The sequence below is a fragment of the Lasioglossum baleicum genome, chromosome 7, assembly GCF_051020765.1.
Source record: "Lasioglossum baleicum chromosome 7, iyLasBale1, whole genome shotgun sequence".
NCBI classification, from domain to species: Eukaryota; Metazoa; Arthropoda; class Insecta; order Hymenoptera; family Halictidae; genus Lasioglossum; species Lasioglossum baleicum.
Window position 1 is genome coordinate 14,441,661 of NC_134935.1, and position 15,337 is coordinate 14,456,997.

Consider the following 15,337-nt stretch of genomic DNA (forward strand, 5'->3'; position numbering starts at 1 on the left):
TTGACGGTGTTTTGGACAGATCAGGAACAGGATCCGCGTTCCAACGACAAATAAGAGTGCCAATACAATGACAGGCGGTCCGTGAAACGGGTCGGACGGGAATGAGGGGTCCATTTTGATCCTTCGACCGTGTAACTACCTCCAGAAGATAATTCGCCGGCATTATCAGCGAGGATCCAACGCTCCAGCAGCATCGACAGCTCCAGACTCGAGCAATAAATAAACGGATAACGTCCATTTGTCTGGTCCCGAGGAATGAAAGGATTCTCGAAAACTGTTTTCGAATTGATTGCTTCTAATCAGTGGTAGAACTCGGATCACCTTGATTTTCTGAAAAATTCGAACCTCTTACTGCTTGACGGATCGGTTCAACTTCGTGCTCTGTCGGTCTGATTCAGTTTCCAACTCCGTCTACTTTCGCTGATGTGTTCGCGTTCTCCGTTGAGATTTAGGAACGATCTTCAGAATCGATCATTGGATCATTCATCTTCAATGTTTTGCATCCTCAGGATCAAAAATCGTCAGGTGCCGCAAAATTAACCTTGACCTTGAGGTTCGAGGTCAAAAGGTCAACGATATTTTTTAATTCCACCGTATTGTACTCGTCACAAGGATAAATAGTGCAGAAGACACTGTGGATCAAAACTCAACCGCTCTCTTAAAAAATTAAATTTTTTTTCATTATCGAATCGGTTTCGATATATTTCACGTGCCAAGACGTAATTTCTAATGGCTTCGCCAATAACACTGTAAACTTCATCTGACAGAAGAATGAAAATATAATATAAATTTATAATTTTACAAAAATTTTTTATAATTTTTTAGGAGACCGATTAATTTTTGATCGATTGTTCCTCTGCACTTTTTATCCTTGCGACGAGTATAATGCGATGCAATGAAAAAGATTGACCTTTTGACCTGGAACTTGAAGATCAAGGTTAAGTGTACAGCACCATTTCTGTCTCGGGGGTGAAACGGGGTAAAAATTCAATAATTAGAAATATGTACAAATCAAGTGAACCTAAAACACTAAGTCCACCATGGAATTCGAAAGGGATGTAAACTACACAGACCGTAAAGGGTAGGTGAAATGCAATCTGGCCGTTCCATTTGTACGTGTCCTGCGTTAATACCACTCCGTCGATAATGCACGGTACGTATTATGTTCCGGTGTACGTCGACGCAATAATACTGTTTCGTTAACGGAAGTTGAGCTTGAATATTACAGCCGTGAAAGCCCCGGAGACGTCTCGCAGCGCCTTGACGCCTCTCCTCGTGGCGTAGACACGACGCAGCGCGACGCCGGGCGTCGTCCAAACGAGCTGACGGTCTGTATACTTTGATATTATTAGCGTGCTCAGCTAGGTCCTGGAAAATTGTCTCGTCCGCTGTAACAACGCCTCGGACGAGACCCGGCCTCGGGACACATCGGACTGTTGCGGATAATATTTGGATTATTGCGGAACGTCGGGTCGCTCCGAGGCTCGCTGGAACGTCGGGTACTTCCAGGTATAATTCAGGAAGCGAACGCTCCGACCTGGCTGTTATGGCCGCGGGATATGGAATAAACACGCTTGCTGTAGACCCTCGGGTCGGGATAACATCAGAAATCTGGTGTCTTTAGCCGACGCCTGAATTGCAAACATTTGATTTATTAAATTATTACTTACGAAGTTGCTGGAATATTGGCCAGTCAGCTGGAGGATACTAAGGGACATTTAATTTATTAATTTGACTGCAACTATTATTTTTGTAATCACTTGCAATTATAAAAATAAGATCTAAAGGTCTTGGAAAGACCCATTTGGACGTTCTATCGTTAATTGATTGAAATGAATCACAAGTGATCATTTTATTCGTGTCTCCTTGAACGATCATTGGAAGCTATGAATCCATAAAGATTCGCAGGCTAAGTATACATTTTCTCCCATTAAAATTGAATCTCCAATCGGACGATATTAATTTCTCCTGTTCCACTTGTCTGACTACAGACCGCCCTCATTCCACTTATTTAGCCACGGGCAGACCGTGGACATTAAAAATGTGCTTCAGTGTTTCCAGGGTACAAGCCAACATAATAATCGGCCACCAACTTCCTCAAATTGGATAAAATAATTGTATATGGAAACATAAAAATAAGAAATAAACAAATTATTGAACTGCGAATCATACAAATTCCTATTTTTATAAGTTGTTCTATAAAATAGAAATTTACATAATTAAATAAAAAATTAAATAAAACTTTATACAATTAGATAGAAAATTAAATAGAAATTTATAAAATTCAATAAAAAATTAAATAGGAATACATAAATAATGCATAAAGATCCAGTTTACCAATAATCATGATTTCTCCAGAATCATTTTGAAATAATTCTGTCCAATCCGCTGCGCGAAAAAGAATTCCCAAAGAACTTCATTATTTTTAGTTTTTTTCTCTTTTTTATTCCGAGCAATTGAAGGCCGACAAAAGATCACTGACAAAGCGAAATATTCATTCCCATCCAATTTTCGTTCGCCACGATAGGGTATTAATAAGCCGCGAATAGGATCGGCCATTTTTCCTGAAGAACGTAAATCTGCAGGATGCTTCCCCGGCACATTGGCTAGCCAAATCAGTCGGTAATCTTCAGGGAACTTTTCCGTACGAGATGGACGATATGCCCGCCTTGAAACTCCGGAACAATCTTTGTAGATAATCTCGCGTGAGTTTCTACCCGGTCGGCGTCGACGTACAAAAGGAAGTGCGAAGTCATGGAAAACTAGTTATTGGAGAACCTCGTGACTTCGTGATCCATGCTGGCACGAAGTAGATTGACTTAATTAGGTTGATTAACCCAGTAAGGGTGAAACAATGAAACCGAAGAATTATTAAGCAACGTTTCCCCCTGGCATCTTTTTTTAACATTTTTCATCATGGTACTTCGTGAAACGATTTTAAAATTGTTACAGAATTAGAGGTCTTTATACTTTTTAATGTTATACAGATACGTTATATATCTGAGCAACTTTATTTGATTAATTAATTGATTTTAATGAATCAAATTATTTTATAATATCGCAGTGTTTAATATAATAAGATGGAATTTTCTTTTGGACCTACTAATTTCTGTTTTTCAGCAATCGCGATCAAGCTAATACTTCAAAAACAATGACCAAAAACTTTTACCGTATATTTCATAAACAAATTTTCCAAGAACTTTTACTATTCACCAAGCATTACAAAATTACTTTAAAGCACAACGGAAATAATTGTTAAAATGATATACACACATAACGAACGATAGAATTAATTAGAAAAATTATTCGTAAAACCCAAGGCGAAAGAATTGGGTCATAATTTTTACGGCAAGTTAGCATAACGTTTGATAGTAATTGCAAACGAATTCTGCCGCACTTCCGAGATATAATTCCATTGCTGCACTTATTTTCCCGTGTCAGCCGCAAGAAACAGAATTTTTTGTTTCACCTCGCTGGAATCCAATTACTTCCGGCCATCTTGGCTTAATCGAAAGCTCGCGTGGAAAGAGGAGCGGGTGTTTTGTTTAACAAATTGGCCGCGATGCAACGCGACGGAATCCGGAACGCGCGTTTAATTATCGTCTTCGAATTACGGCCGTAATTGTGCCGCACGTACTCGCCAAAACGTTTCGGTTGCTTTATCGTGCGAACGGAAAACGATAACTGCATAAGAGGACGCGCCAATCACGTTCACCGGTCTATTCGATCGATATCATCCTTGAAGGATCAATCATCGAGCATTAAAAAATTAATTCCTTTAAAAATTTTTTGTTTGCAAGATGGAGGTCTGTGAAATAAAAATTTTCTACCCGTTAAAAAATTTCCACAAATTCAGAAAGTGCTCCGTAGATCAAATTCCAATTTCACGCGCGACCTCCGGCCACCATTATTAAGTAAAACCGGTGGAAGATTAAAAAATATCGAAAAAAACAGCGTGCCGGTAGTCAACGTTATTAACCGTGTAGGTGGCAAATGAATTGAAAAAAAAATTGAACATTGTCAAGGTTATCGAAAATGGAGAAGAACGCTCGCCCGCGCATTTTTTACAACTCCGTTAATTCCGTGAATTCTTTCGCGAAATTTCTACACGTTACACGCGAAGCTGTCGATATAAAAAATGTTCGAAGCCGGTCGATCTTCCGAGAGATCGATGTGGATCGCGCCCGGTCGCTCGTTCGGAGCCGAGGCTGCCGCGAAATCACGGAAATCTGGTGCAAAACGGGCCGCGAATTTGTCGTCCCTTTTTCCTCGAAATCCACCGGGGATTATCGCGTTCCATCAAATCCGGGACGCGGCTCGATACACCTGCTGCTTTCGTGTTGGATAAAATATTACCGTTTTCGCGTGGCTCTACCAACGCCCTCGGAAACCGTTTATCGCAATTAGCCCGCCTCGCAGAGGAATCGCGAATTTATACGTCGATCTCGTCCCCGAGAACGTTTGCACCGCAAACAGCGAATCGTCGATCGAGGCCTCGGTAATTGCGCGATTAAAGTAACAGATGTCCCGTTGCTCGAGTTCGGTGCTTAATCGAGCACTGGATTTCTGGATCCGCGAACGATCCGGTTTTTTACGCGGCATTTGCATACCTTCCATCTGTTAAATCGCCCAAAAACTGTATGTTTGATCCTTTTTTTCTATACCTTTTGTGCATACAGCATTCAACGAACAGTAACAATTTTACAATTGAAGACAGGGACGAACTTCACCTGAGGAAATCGGAAATATTTAACTTTTTCTTTAATATAATCCTGTAGATTTTGGTTCAAAAGCCTTCCGTGTTTGAAGTTCAGCGATTTCCACACTTTTTGTGGACGTCATAGTCCATGTCGTAGACCTAATCATAAACGAATTAATTTTTCTACGAAATTTGCACAGCATTCGTTCGTTCAACTATTGAAAAGCTGTAGCGTCGGATATTCACATTGATTTCTTTGGGAACTAATTTTCTGTAAACTAACATTTCATAAAAACTTTTTTCATTGTACACCATTCGTGTATGGAACGCTCGAGGAACAGTTGCAAGTGAAAACTAATTCAATTACAGTTTTTGATTATCTTCTCTCGATCGAGCACTTGATTTCGAAAACCATGTACGACCTGATTTTTCAAGGAAATTGGCATAACTCCGTTTTATTAATCAATTTTTAGTTGCTTGCTTATTCACAAGAATTATTTGAAACATCGAAAATCCAATTTTATCGAATTCTGTACTTATGAAATTAAACGCATTGAGAACGATGAATGAAAATTTGTTAAATACCATTTCGGAGGTAAACCCTGATCGTTCGTTTAAAGAGAGAAATTATCTGGGGATATCGTGACTATCAGTTTCAAACAACGGATTACAGAAGAATAAAGAAACAAAGGAAAGCGATCACGTGACACGGAACAAAAACGGTGGCCGGTTGTTTCCAGTTTTGTGGCGTTGTTTTTCCGCTGCACCGGGAAAAACCAGATTCCCCACGAAAATCCCGGCGATTCGTTTTCCTTGGCGATTGATTTAGTCACCGGTACGGATTTAATCTTCCGTCGCGCGACGTCGCCGGAATAACGAGTACCGCAGACAATTTTCTTCCAGGGAATCTCGTTTACCGGGTATTATCCATAAACATTGCTTGGGAAATCGAATATTATTCTTTTCTGCCGTAATCGGAGCTTCAACAATAACTGCCTCTCCTAATTGCAAGCTTACGGTCATATTTTAATAATGCAATCCTAGAAATACATTTGTACAGCTTACAAATAAAATATCAATTTTCCTACGGTAATGTTAGATACAAACTGGAGCATAAGCGATTACATTTTCAAATAATTGTTTTTTATTATTATTTACTTTACCACGTTTTTATTATAATTTAATAATATTTATTTCTGATTAACAGAATGAGGAAGAAAAATAAATATATGTGTACGCTGTGTGTGAAAAGTATTCGTACGCCCTTGAAAATAAAATAACATTTTTATAATTGTACCAAACGACCTGATTTTTTACAATCAATTAGAAGCATTGGTTTACGAAATGATATGCAAAAAGATTTTCCAAAAATTATAATATAAAAGGTTACATGCATTAAAATAAAAAAGGCATTTTTTTTTTAAACTTTTTATTTGGGCCCATAAAGAAAATTTAAAATATATGGTTTATACTTCTAATTGATTATAAATTGACTATAATTCATTATAAAAAATCAGGACGTTTGGTACAATTGTAAAACAGTTATTCTGTTTTAAAGAGCGTACGAATACTTTCTTAAAAATCCGCAGTCTATTAATCCATCAGAAAGAATTTCCTTCGACACGCTAATCGAGGGTTCCGGAATATTGATCGACCGTCCAGGATCCTCGAAGATCCACGTTTCCAAATCAGGCGTGACCTGAATCGCGCAAATTACAGTCGTTAAAACAAGATATGAAAATAAGTCGCACACATTCAATCGTGACGCACGCTTAATATACTCGAAATTGGAAAGATCTCGATCCTGAGCGAATCTTTCTGCTTCCATTATTCATTTTAATTATCGATACGACCCAGAATCAAGTCGCGGGCGACTCGAAATAAACCTGGTATTAAAGAAAGCACAGATTACCGGCGGTCTCGTGAGCCAATCGTGCAAAACGTCGATCGCATTTTCTCTCGGGTTTCGCGGTTTTTGCGTGGCGTTTTCGGGAACGATACAGAAGCTCGACAACCGAAAATAAAACCAAAAAGAACACTCACTGGCCGAGATAGACAGTATCGGGTGTGTTTAACCGGACCTTTCAAAAATATTCTCTCTCCGAGCAGCGAGAGAGAGAGAGAGCGAGAGGAAATACTTTTTGCTCGTCCTGCAGCACAGAAATTGGCTCGTTTATCCGTTACATCAGTTTAAATGCCTCGGAAAAGCTGAACGAGAAAAAAAATAAATAGAAATGATTTCGTCTGCCTTCGTAGTTCGTAGCCCCGATGTGTACTGAAGATTTTTAGCTCGGTGGAAAATAAAGACAGGTTTGGGTTCTAGGTGGCTTGCGCGCGAGGTATAAGCTTGAGGAGATTGTCTTCGGAGGCGTCGTTTCCCAGAGATTATCGAAAATCCTGTCGGTAGACAAGCTTCCTTTCTTCTTCCCAGGGGAGGAATAGTAATCTTCGAGAACACTTTTCTTTTCTTTCGCAAGGGACGACGGTGAACAGGTCTGTGCCATCCTTCGCGCGTCATTTACCGCTTTATTGTAATATTGATATGACCCGATCGAGTGAATGGAATCTGAGGGACGGTTAATCGAGATTTTCGATAATGGCAGAGTTTCTTTGTGAAGGATGCTGTGAGTACTTGAGTAGAAAAGATTAAAATACCAGGCTGCAAATAGGAACGTACAGCTCCAAGGATGGGGAAGGCTTAAAGGAGGGGAATGGTTCAGGGAAGGCAGAGATCTAGGGAAAGCCTAGGTAATTGGTGTGTCGCGAGCCACATGTCTCCTTACCGCACCTGAGAGCCCCCTCCATGCTCCTATGGTCTGTGATATAGGAGGTAGTCTACAGGAGAAATAAAAGAACGATAGAAAAATATAATATGAAGTGGCTAGTATAGTGGGGGAAAATAGTGAGGAAAGGCGAGGAAGGGAGAAGTCCAAGGAAGGGGATGCACCCAGGATCTAGCGGAGAGGATGGGGCAGAAGGGGATCAGAGCGGTTGCAAATTTCGGAAAACGCAGAAAATTCGAAATCAGGCCACCTGGAAGCCGGAAAGGGAGATCCACCGATCGGGAATATTAAAAGTTTCCGGCGAGTGGCCGTAAATGAATAGGCCCCGTTCCGGGAACGAGGCGGAATGGAACGCAAACAAAGAGGTGGGCGGATGAAAACCGAAAAAGCAACGAATTCATCGGCGCCGGGCAAAAGAGATCGTTGCACACCGGAAACACCGGGCTATTCAAGACAACGAAATACAATATTCGGCCGCTCGTTTCCGCCACCCCGGGTTCCCTTTGTTGTGGGAAACCGCCCGCGGTGCCCGGCAGACACGCCGCTGCTGAATATCCCTGGTTCTGTTGCGATGGTGTTGCGTGCATGATCGGCACCGACGGAATTCCACAGCACAGACGCGACGCGACGATGACTTTCCTGTTTCCGGTTGGTGTACGCTCATCCCGTGATATGAAGAATTTAATATTGTTCGTTAAGAAAAATTGGTGTACCGATGATCAATCAATGTTACGGTGCCACTTGAATAAACGGGGAATCATTTGAAGTGAGCGAGTCGGGGACAGAATGAGTTTTCGAATTTCCGAGGAACTGCGAGAAGGTAAGTTAAGTTTCCCATTAATATTTATCGTTCAATTAAAGACACACAAAACTCGTCAGCGCCTCATGAATCTTGAAGTCGAACATACATAAAATTTACCGTCTATCAAGAACAGTCTTACGTCACCGTCTCCACCGACCTCGTCCAATTGTTTCATGAACGACGGACTATTCTACTTGCCTGACTATTCAACTTCATATTCCACTAGCCCATCCGAATGGAGCTCGGCTCTGGTTCCCGCCGCTCTCCTCCATTAATTCTCAGTTACACATAAAATCGAGTTTCCGAGCTCGCGATTTGACGTCGCACGCGAAGAAAGCAATCTCCAATTAAACTTCCGAAAAGGGAAACGTTTCCAGGCACGTCGAAAATCGAATTACAGCACGAGGAAAGCGACGAGGGGCCGCGCGTTCTCCGGCTCTTTATTAGAGAATTACACCGAAGCGACCGGCCGAACGAAGTAAACGCTTCTTGGATTTATTCTTTCAACTTTCCTGCAATATGAGTTTCTCCTCGCAGGGGGCCGGGCAACCCCTTATTGGAATTTCCTCCTCATCCCACGGGAAAACTTCGACGCAAAATCAACGGACGAGCTGCAAATTCGATCGTTAAAAGTTCACGCAGAATAGATTTGCTTGCTCGAGAAAGAAACTGCCTATTCACAAATTGAAAAAAGAAAGAAATACTTCTTTTCAAAGTCAGTTTGAAACGGGACAATTTCGAAAGACAAAAAATATTGCGCTTTTCGCTGAAAACCAATGCATTGAACACCGCATCTTGCATCATTAAGTGGAATATTCCGCACACAATAGCTGTTGCTGATCACCAAGAACGGAATATTCCGCGCACAATAACCCTCGAGCATCTCCGGTTTATAAAGTCATCGGAAAACGCCGCGATAATCTTCTGCAAACAAAGTGGATAAAATCCTGTGCAAATTCCGACGAGTTGGGAAAATTGTTCTTGGGGGCGGAAGAAAATTTCCGTGAATAATTGAGGCGGCGTACTCGAAGTGACAAAGAAGAATACCGAAGCAGAGGCCGCGCATTCTTTCCACCGAAAGACAGTTTTTTCGCGTTTTCTTTGCGGAATTACGGGCTGCGGTTTCCGTTTGCGTGTTTGCAAATATTATTAGCCGCTTCCTGTGGTCGTTCATTACACGTTATAGCGTGCGAGGATTAGCCATGGACACCATAAAAGATAGATCGTCTATCTCTTTTCCCTCTAAACAAGGTAATGCGCGGTTATCAATCAGAATCTCGAGTTACGACCTACTGAAAGGTGATTTTACTATCGGCAGAACCGACTACCGTTGATACTGATTACTCGTGAACAGTGTTCGAAGGCAAATCGCCCGTTTTCCCATGAGTGTGACGCTAAACCTGTGCGCTGTGGCAAAGGAATTAAGGGAGCAGCTTTACGACTTGGGATCATGTGTTTAGTAGACGACGACGATATAGTGTCGCTTGGCTGGCTGAGGAACTGGGGGATTTGCTAGGAAAGTAGGAAACACTGTGCTATTGTTGCTGCTTTCCAACATTAGCACATTAATAAACTGTAATTTCAATCTTTCTGCTGTTTTAAAATTCTAAGGTTAAACTTCACCCGAGGAAACCAGAAACTTTTTCCTTTTTTTAATATAATCCAGTATATTTTAGTGAGAAAATGCCGGAAATCCAAGTTTTAACCTCAGAAATCCACCGGTTCAAAAGTCATGCGTGTTTGAAATTCAACGATCTTTGCCGTTTTCGACCGGTATGGGCGCCGCCATGTGGGTACGTAGTGAGCGTCGCGGTGGTATGTAGTACCACAAGCACGCGCTGATGTCGACAATGTAGAACGGCTAACTAAATATGAAAATTGATGAAATTTTGACGATGTAAACTGTCCCCTAGTGATAGTTCTTAGAAAATTCTTTCCCCCTCATCGTCCACGAGATTCCTGATATTTCTTGGAATATACAGGCGTGTTCACAAATGAAATGTTTCGTTTCAGCGTGAAATACGGGCTCGTGCACACGTAAACAAGGCGACCACAATTTCCTGTTCTGCCATAACGAGGATATGATTGCTCGGTTTACGACTGCTTCTCGACTAAAGCCATTTATGAGAAAGAACCGCTCACCGCGAAACCAGGCAGCAACCGTCACACATTTCAAACTACGGTTCACCTTCGCCGATTCATTCACTCACTTTATTAGCCTGTTGCCCTTCTTTCATTAGGCTGATCGCGAAGATTCACTATATCAAACTTTATCTGTACAATTTTTTAAATTTTACGTGTCACAAATAATTTAATATTCTCACTTTGCATTATAGTTTATTAAAAAAATTTACTGATTTATTCGATTTAGGGTATCAAGTAGAAGCAGAACCGCCAGATGAGAGGAGAGATCACGAATTGAGGGGAAAAAGTTGCCCTCTCTGTACCAGTACCGAACTAGAGTGGGGACACTACACTCTGAGTATAGAAGGTATAAAGAATATTATAAAAGTAATTTATTGTCTTCGAATTCGAAGAGTGAATACAAATAATTGTAACATAAATTCTGTTATTAGCGAATTAAAGCATTGCAATCGAGCAGTTATAAAATTTCGTCGAAGAAAAGAGACTGCATAGATGCAAAAATCAGCTTGGACAGAAAGACCGTGAATAATGAAACGGGATATCCACGTTTCGGAAAGCGAGAAACGAAGGTACAGGCAAAGCAGGAATGGAGAAAGGTTAATGAGGCGTACTAACGGAATGCAAGAATAAAACAGGTGTAATAAAGCAGGACAGGGGCCGTAATGAAGATAATAAAAGAAGGACGAGCGCGGCGAGGCACGAAATACGGAGATAACGAGTCTATTTTACGATTAAAAGTTGCGTTCCTACTGCCGGACTCTTTCAGTACCAAGAGCTGTCTTTCGAGATTCTCCTGAACCATTCTTTTCGAAGCTTTAAGAACATTCCTGAAGAGAGCAGACGGTGGACAGTGTCTTTGATCTTGCAACGGTTATCACGAGATCCTGGAGGAGCAGACACGTGTCTGGAATTTAAATTGAGTTCACATTTTAGAAGACTGGTCAATAAAAATATTAACAATTAAGGGATCTGTTGACGTGAAGCACTTGGCGACCAAGTGGTTATTTTTAATTATTCGATTTTTATGCAAAATTGAACCATCTATAATGTTTATATACAGCTCACTGTAATTTTTTAAATATATTTAATTAATGGGCAGCATTTAGGTCGGAAAAGACCCAATGCAAATATTTTGAGAAAGAAAATGTCCTATTTTGCTATTAAAAATCTACTAATTACTAAATTGCAGAGGGTTGCACACACTTCTGTCATTTTCTTTTTGTGCATTTATGAAGAACAGGAGAAACATGAAGTAATAAATAGATTACAGAAATTTAGACAGTATTATTTTATTTTATTTTCCATTTTATTCAAAAATTACCATTAAGAAAGTGAAAAGAAAATTTTCACTGCAGGCTGGTAATTCAGCCATAAAATTGACATTTTGCGTAACAACTTTGTCTTATATAATCACAAAGTCTCAGCCAGATTTATAGTCTCCAGTCATAAATTGTTCATTTTTATGGGTCGTTTTGGTTTCATGGCTCGAGGTGAACCTAATTCTTCGTACCTCCGAGATTCAATAAATGGGTAATTGATTTAGCATCCGGTGGCCGGCTTAGAGTACTTTAATTGAGTTAGTGGCCGACGAATTTATGCGGGATATTAGCAAACGGCGATCCAGTTACGAAGTAGTGAACCGCCCGCGGATTAATTGCCATCGTTGTGAATTAACAAACGTAAGTTTATCAGGACCATCGATATCCCCGGTGGCAACCAGATCACATTGTTATACATAGCCGGGTGCGTCGGTGTGCGTTGGTGGCAACGCAGATCGTTCCACTGGTCTGACCAGGCAAAAGCCCATTCTACTGTGTCTACATAGGCTCGGTCTATTTCTCTTGGCCGATCGGTCGTACAGTGCAATATTCCACTCTGCGAACTGTATCTCTGTGTCCGAACGGGCCGTAGTCTGGTCCGCTCGTTCCATTTTTCCTGATCGAGGACAATAGCAACCTTCACTCTTTGATCAATCTGCACGCGACGGCCGATCTCTCTGTTCTACTTCTTTTAAAATCTTACGAGGTATTCTGGTCACAAGATTTCGAGAAATCCGGTGATGGTCATTTTGATGTCTCCTTGTAACTATTAGTTTTGATTTCACTTCTGTGTAAACATTTGTAGATTACACTAAAAACATCAGTGAAGTCACAAGTCTTATTGCGATAAGCTTTGTAGGTTCACAGAGAAAAAATCGCAAAGTTGAAGGAGAGTCCTCAAAATGTTACATTTGGATCTTCCCTTTCTGAAGGCCAAAATAATGGGATCTTCAAAAAAATTTCAAATCGAAGTGGATTAAACCACCGATCTTAAACTTTTTGTCTATGGTTATCACTCCTTAGGGAATGCACACCAAAAATAATAATTGAATCCAAAGTTCTAGTGATTTAATTACATGTGTTTCCTAACAGTTTCACTTTCCTAACATCTCGTATTCAGAGCTCTGTTTTGACAATCGAAAGAATGGAATTTTTGGAAATTTTTTAAAACGGAACGAATCAACATATAAATTTCCAACTTTCTAGTTGTGTATATCAATCTTTAGAGCATATCAGGAAAAATTTGCATCAAAAAATAATCATTAAATCCAAAGTTATAGTGATTCAGTTACATGTGTTTTTTAAAAGTACTTTTACTACAAATCTTACACATATTCGTGGCTGCTACACAAGATTCGTGGTTACGGTTGCACAAAATAAACAAGACGAAAACGTAAAATGCGAAAGTAGCAATTTCTGGGAAAATTTTCTTGGGCGTTTTGCCTCGCAAAAATTGAATTTTAACAGCTCGTCTACACCGTTGATGCAGGAACCATGTTTTACTTCCCTATTTACGTTAAATCACCTTGTGTAAAAAGTAGCGCACACTGTTAAAAAGAATGAGGTCACCTTGAAGTCTCCCGAAAAACGTTCGTCCGCTAACAAAGGTATTACCGGAAGTTTATGCCTCCCTTGTCTCCCACGTAAGTACATACAGTTTTTGTAAATAGGATTTTCCCGCGTCTCTAAAAATAACGAAGTTATTACGGGTGATCAAAGTTATTACCCTATCCTGTTTATACTTTCAATGACACTAAAGGACCTGTAGGAGATTATTATTATTATCCCAAGGTCACCTTTTTCTGAGGTTGTATGGATACACAACAGAATAAATGTCATTTGGTCACCATTATTTTATTTACATCATTTACATTACATTGAATGGTCATGTCCTGACGTCATCTTCAGGAATTTTTATCTGAAAGAAATAAATTAACTTTTTCTAGCTGCCTGTAGCAATTTTTGTTGTTGTAAAATTTTAATTCGTGAAGAACAAAAAATTGCAAGTTTAGTCTAAACGATTTCGTAACAAAATAATATTAGGGATGCTGAAGCCTTCAGATCTAGAGACTTCGAAGCCTCGGAATTAAATTGTAAGGCAAGGGGTTAGAAACCTTATCAACGATTAGTCACCCCCAGTGACAAACGGGCAAACAGTCGCAGTGAAAATGGCGCAAAACATCGCCAGCGTCGGTCACGTCAAAGCCGGTGTTAGCGGATTGAGCATCGGCAAACAAACGATCAAGTGCGTCTCGCGTCTCGTGGTTGTAACGCGACAATCGCTCGGAGGATATTCGTCGGGATCGGAACGGTTGATTTGTTTAATCACGGGCCGACTGTGATCTGCGGTCCGCAGTGTCTATTTATCATAGTGGCGGTCGCGTTCGCAACGAATCGCGCGGCCGCATGATTTCACGCGTCGCCGCTAAACCAAATTCCGAGTTGCCGCAGAACCGAATGCGATTCGACGGGATAACGGCGGGATAATGAAACGGGACGGGACACGAGACACGCTACTGTGTTCCAATCAGACGAGCCCACGGTGATCAATTCCAGGTGTCCTTGACAAAGTACACGGAACAAAATCATATCTAGTAATACACGTCGACAATCCTCTTTAATCCTGGAATAACGCGGCGTTAGTAGCACCACAACCAATATCTCACTGCCATCGAATTGTCGCATAGTGGGCTGGATCGAGAAATTTGGTGACATTTTACTATAACGCATGAACCATGTAAGAGATATCCGGATAAAAATTATTCCTATCTACTGATTTTGTATTATACGGTCTTAAGTATTGAAATAAAAATAGATATACAACAAATGTGAATTTTCTTTAGCTTGTTAAAAATGATTCAGGATAAAGGAAAATAAAATCATTGTAGCTGTTGTGTGTGTCGTGTGGGGAAAGTCAAAGAAAAATAAAAGCGCGAGGGGTTTTGTACTGCATTTTAACATACACAGCAAAATCTTGATCTAAGAAAAACCCTCGGGTCCGTTTCTTAGATCGTGCAGTTCTACTATTTTCCTACTTTTTGGCATCCAGGTTAAAATTAAATTTTGATATCAATGCAAAAATTAATATTGATGTGCAGGCCGAATAAAATGTGCGCAGAAATAAACTTTATTCAAAAGTTAAATGTGTGTAACTAAATTTCGTATAAATTGTAATCGATGAGTTCGGGCTCCAGAAAACAGTAGATAAATAGAGTATCAAATGTGGCTTACGTCGACGACGCGGCGAAAGAGCTATAAATCAACGTCTCGTGAAATTTTCAACTGCTTCCGGTGCAGCAGGAAGTAGCAACGAAGTCGCCATTCCCCTGTAAACCACGCCAGGGGAGACTTTACAAGGTGTCCTCGCAGACCGTATCTATGTACGTGGGCCAACTAATTCGACAAGCTTGAAATATTGTCGGTACATAACTGCGACGGAATTATGGTCCGTTCCTCTGTAATTGAATCCGTGCTTCGTCGAATTGGACCATTTTAAACCGGCATTTCGTTGGAGCTTCCCTTTGGCGTTGGATTTATTCATTCAATTAAATCGCGACATTAACTGTTTTAATATAGCGTTATCAAATCT

The 15,337-nt window shown here is 40.5% G+C and overlaps 1 long non-coding RNA gene across 1 annotated transcript in view; it reads left to right on the forward strand.

Moving 5' to 3' along the window:
- Positions 1–11,812, forward strand: part of LOC143210873 (uncharacterized) — a 30,808-nt gene extending 18,996 nt beyond the window's left edge. Inside the window, exons 4-5 of the long non-coding RNA XR_013009347.1 lie at positions 20–10,775; positions 10,861–11,812. This is a non-coding gene — a long non-coding RNA (uncharacterized LOC143210873). The remainder of the gene's footprint in view (positions 1–19; positions 10,776–10,860) is intronic.
- Positions 11,813–15,337: the final 3,525 nt, after the last annotated feature.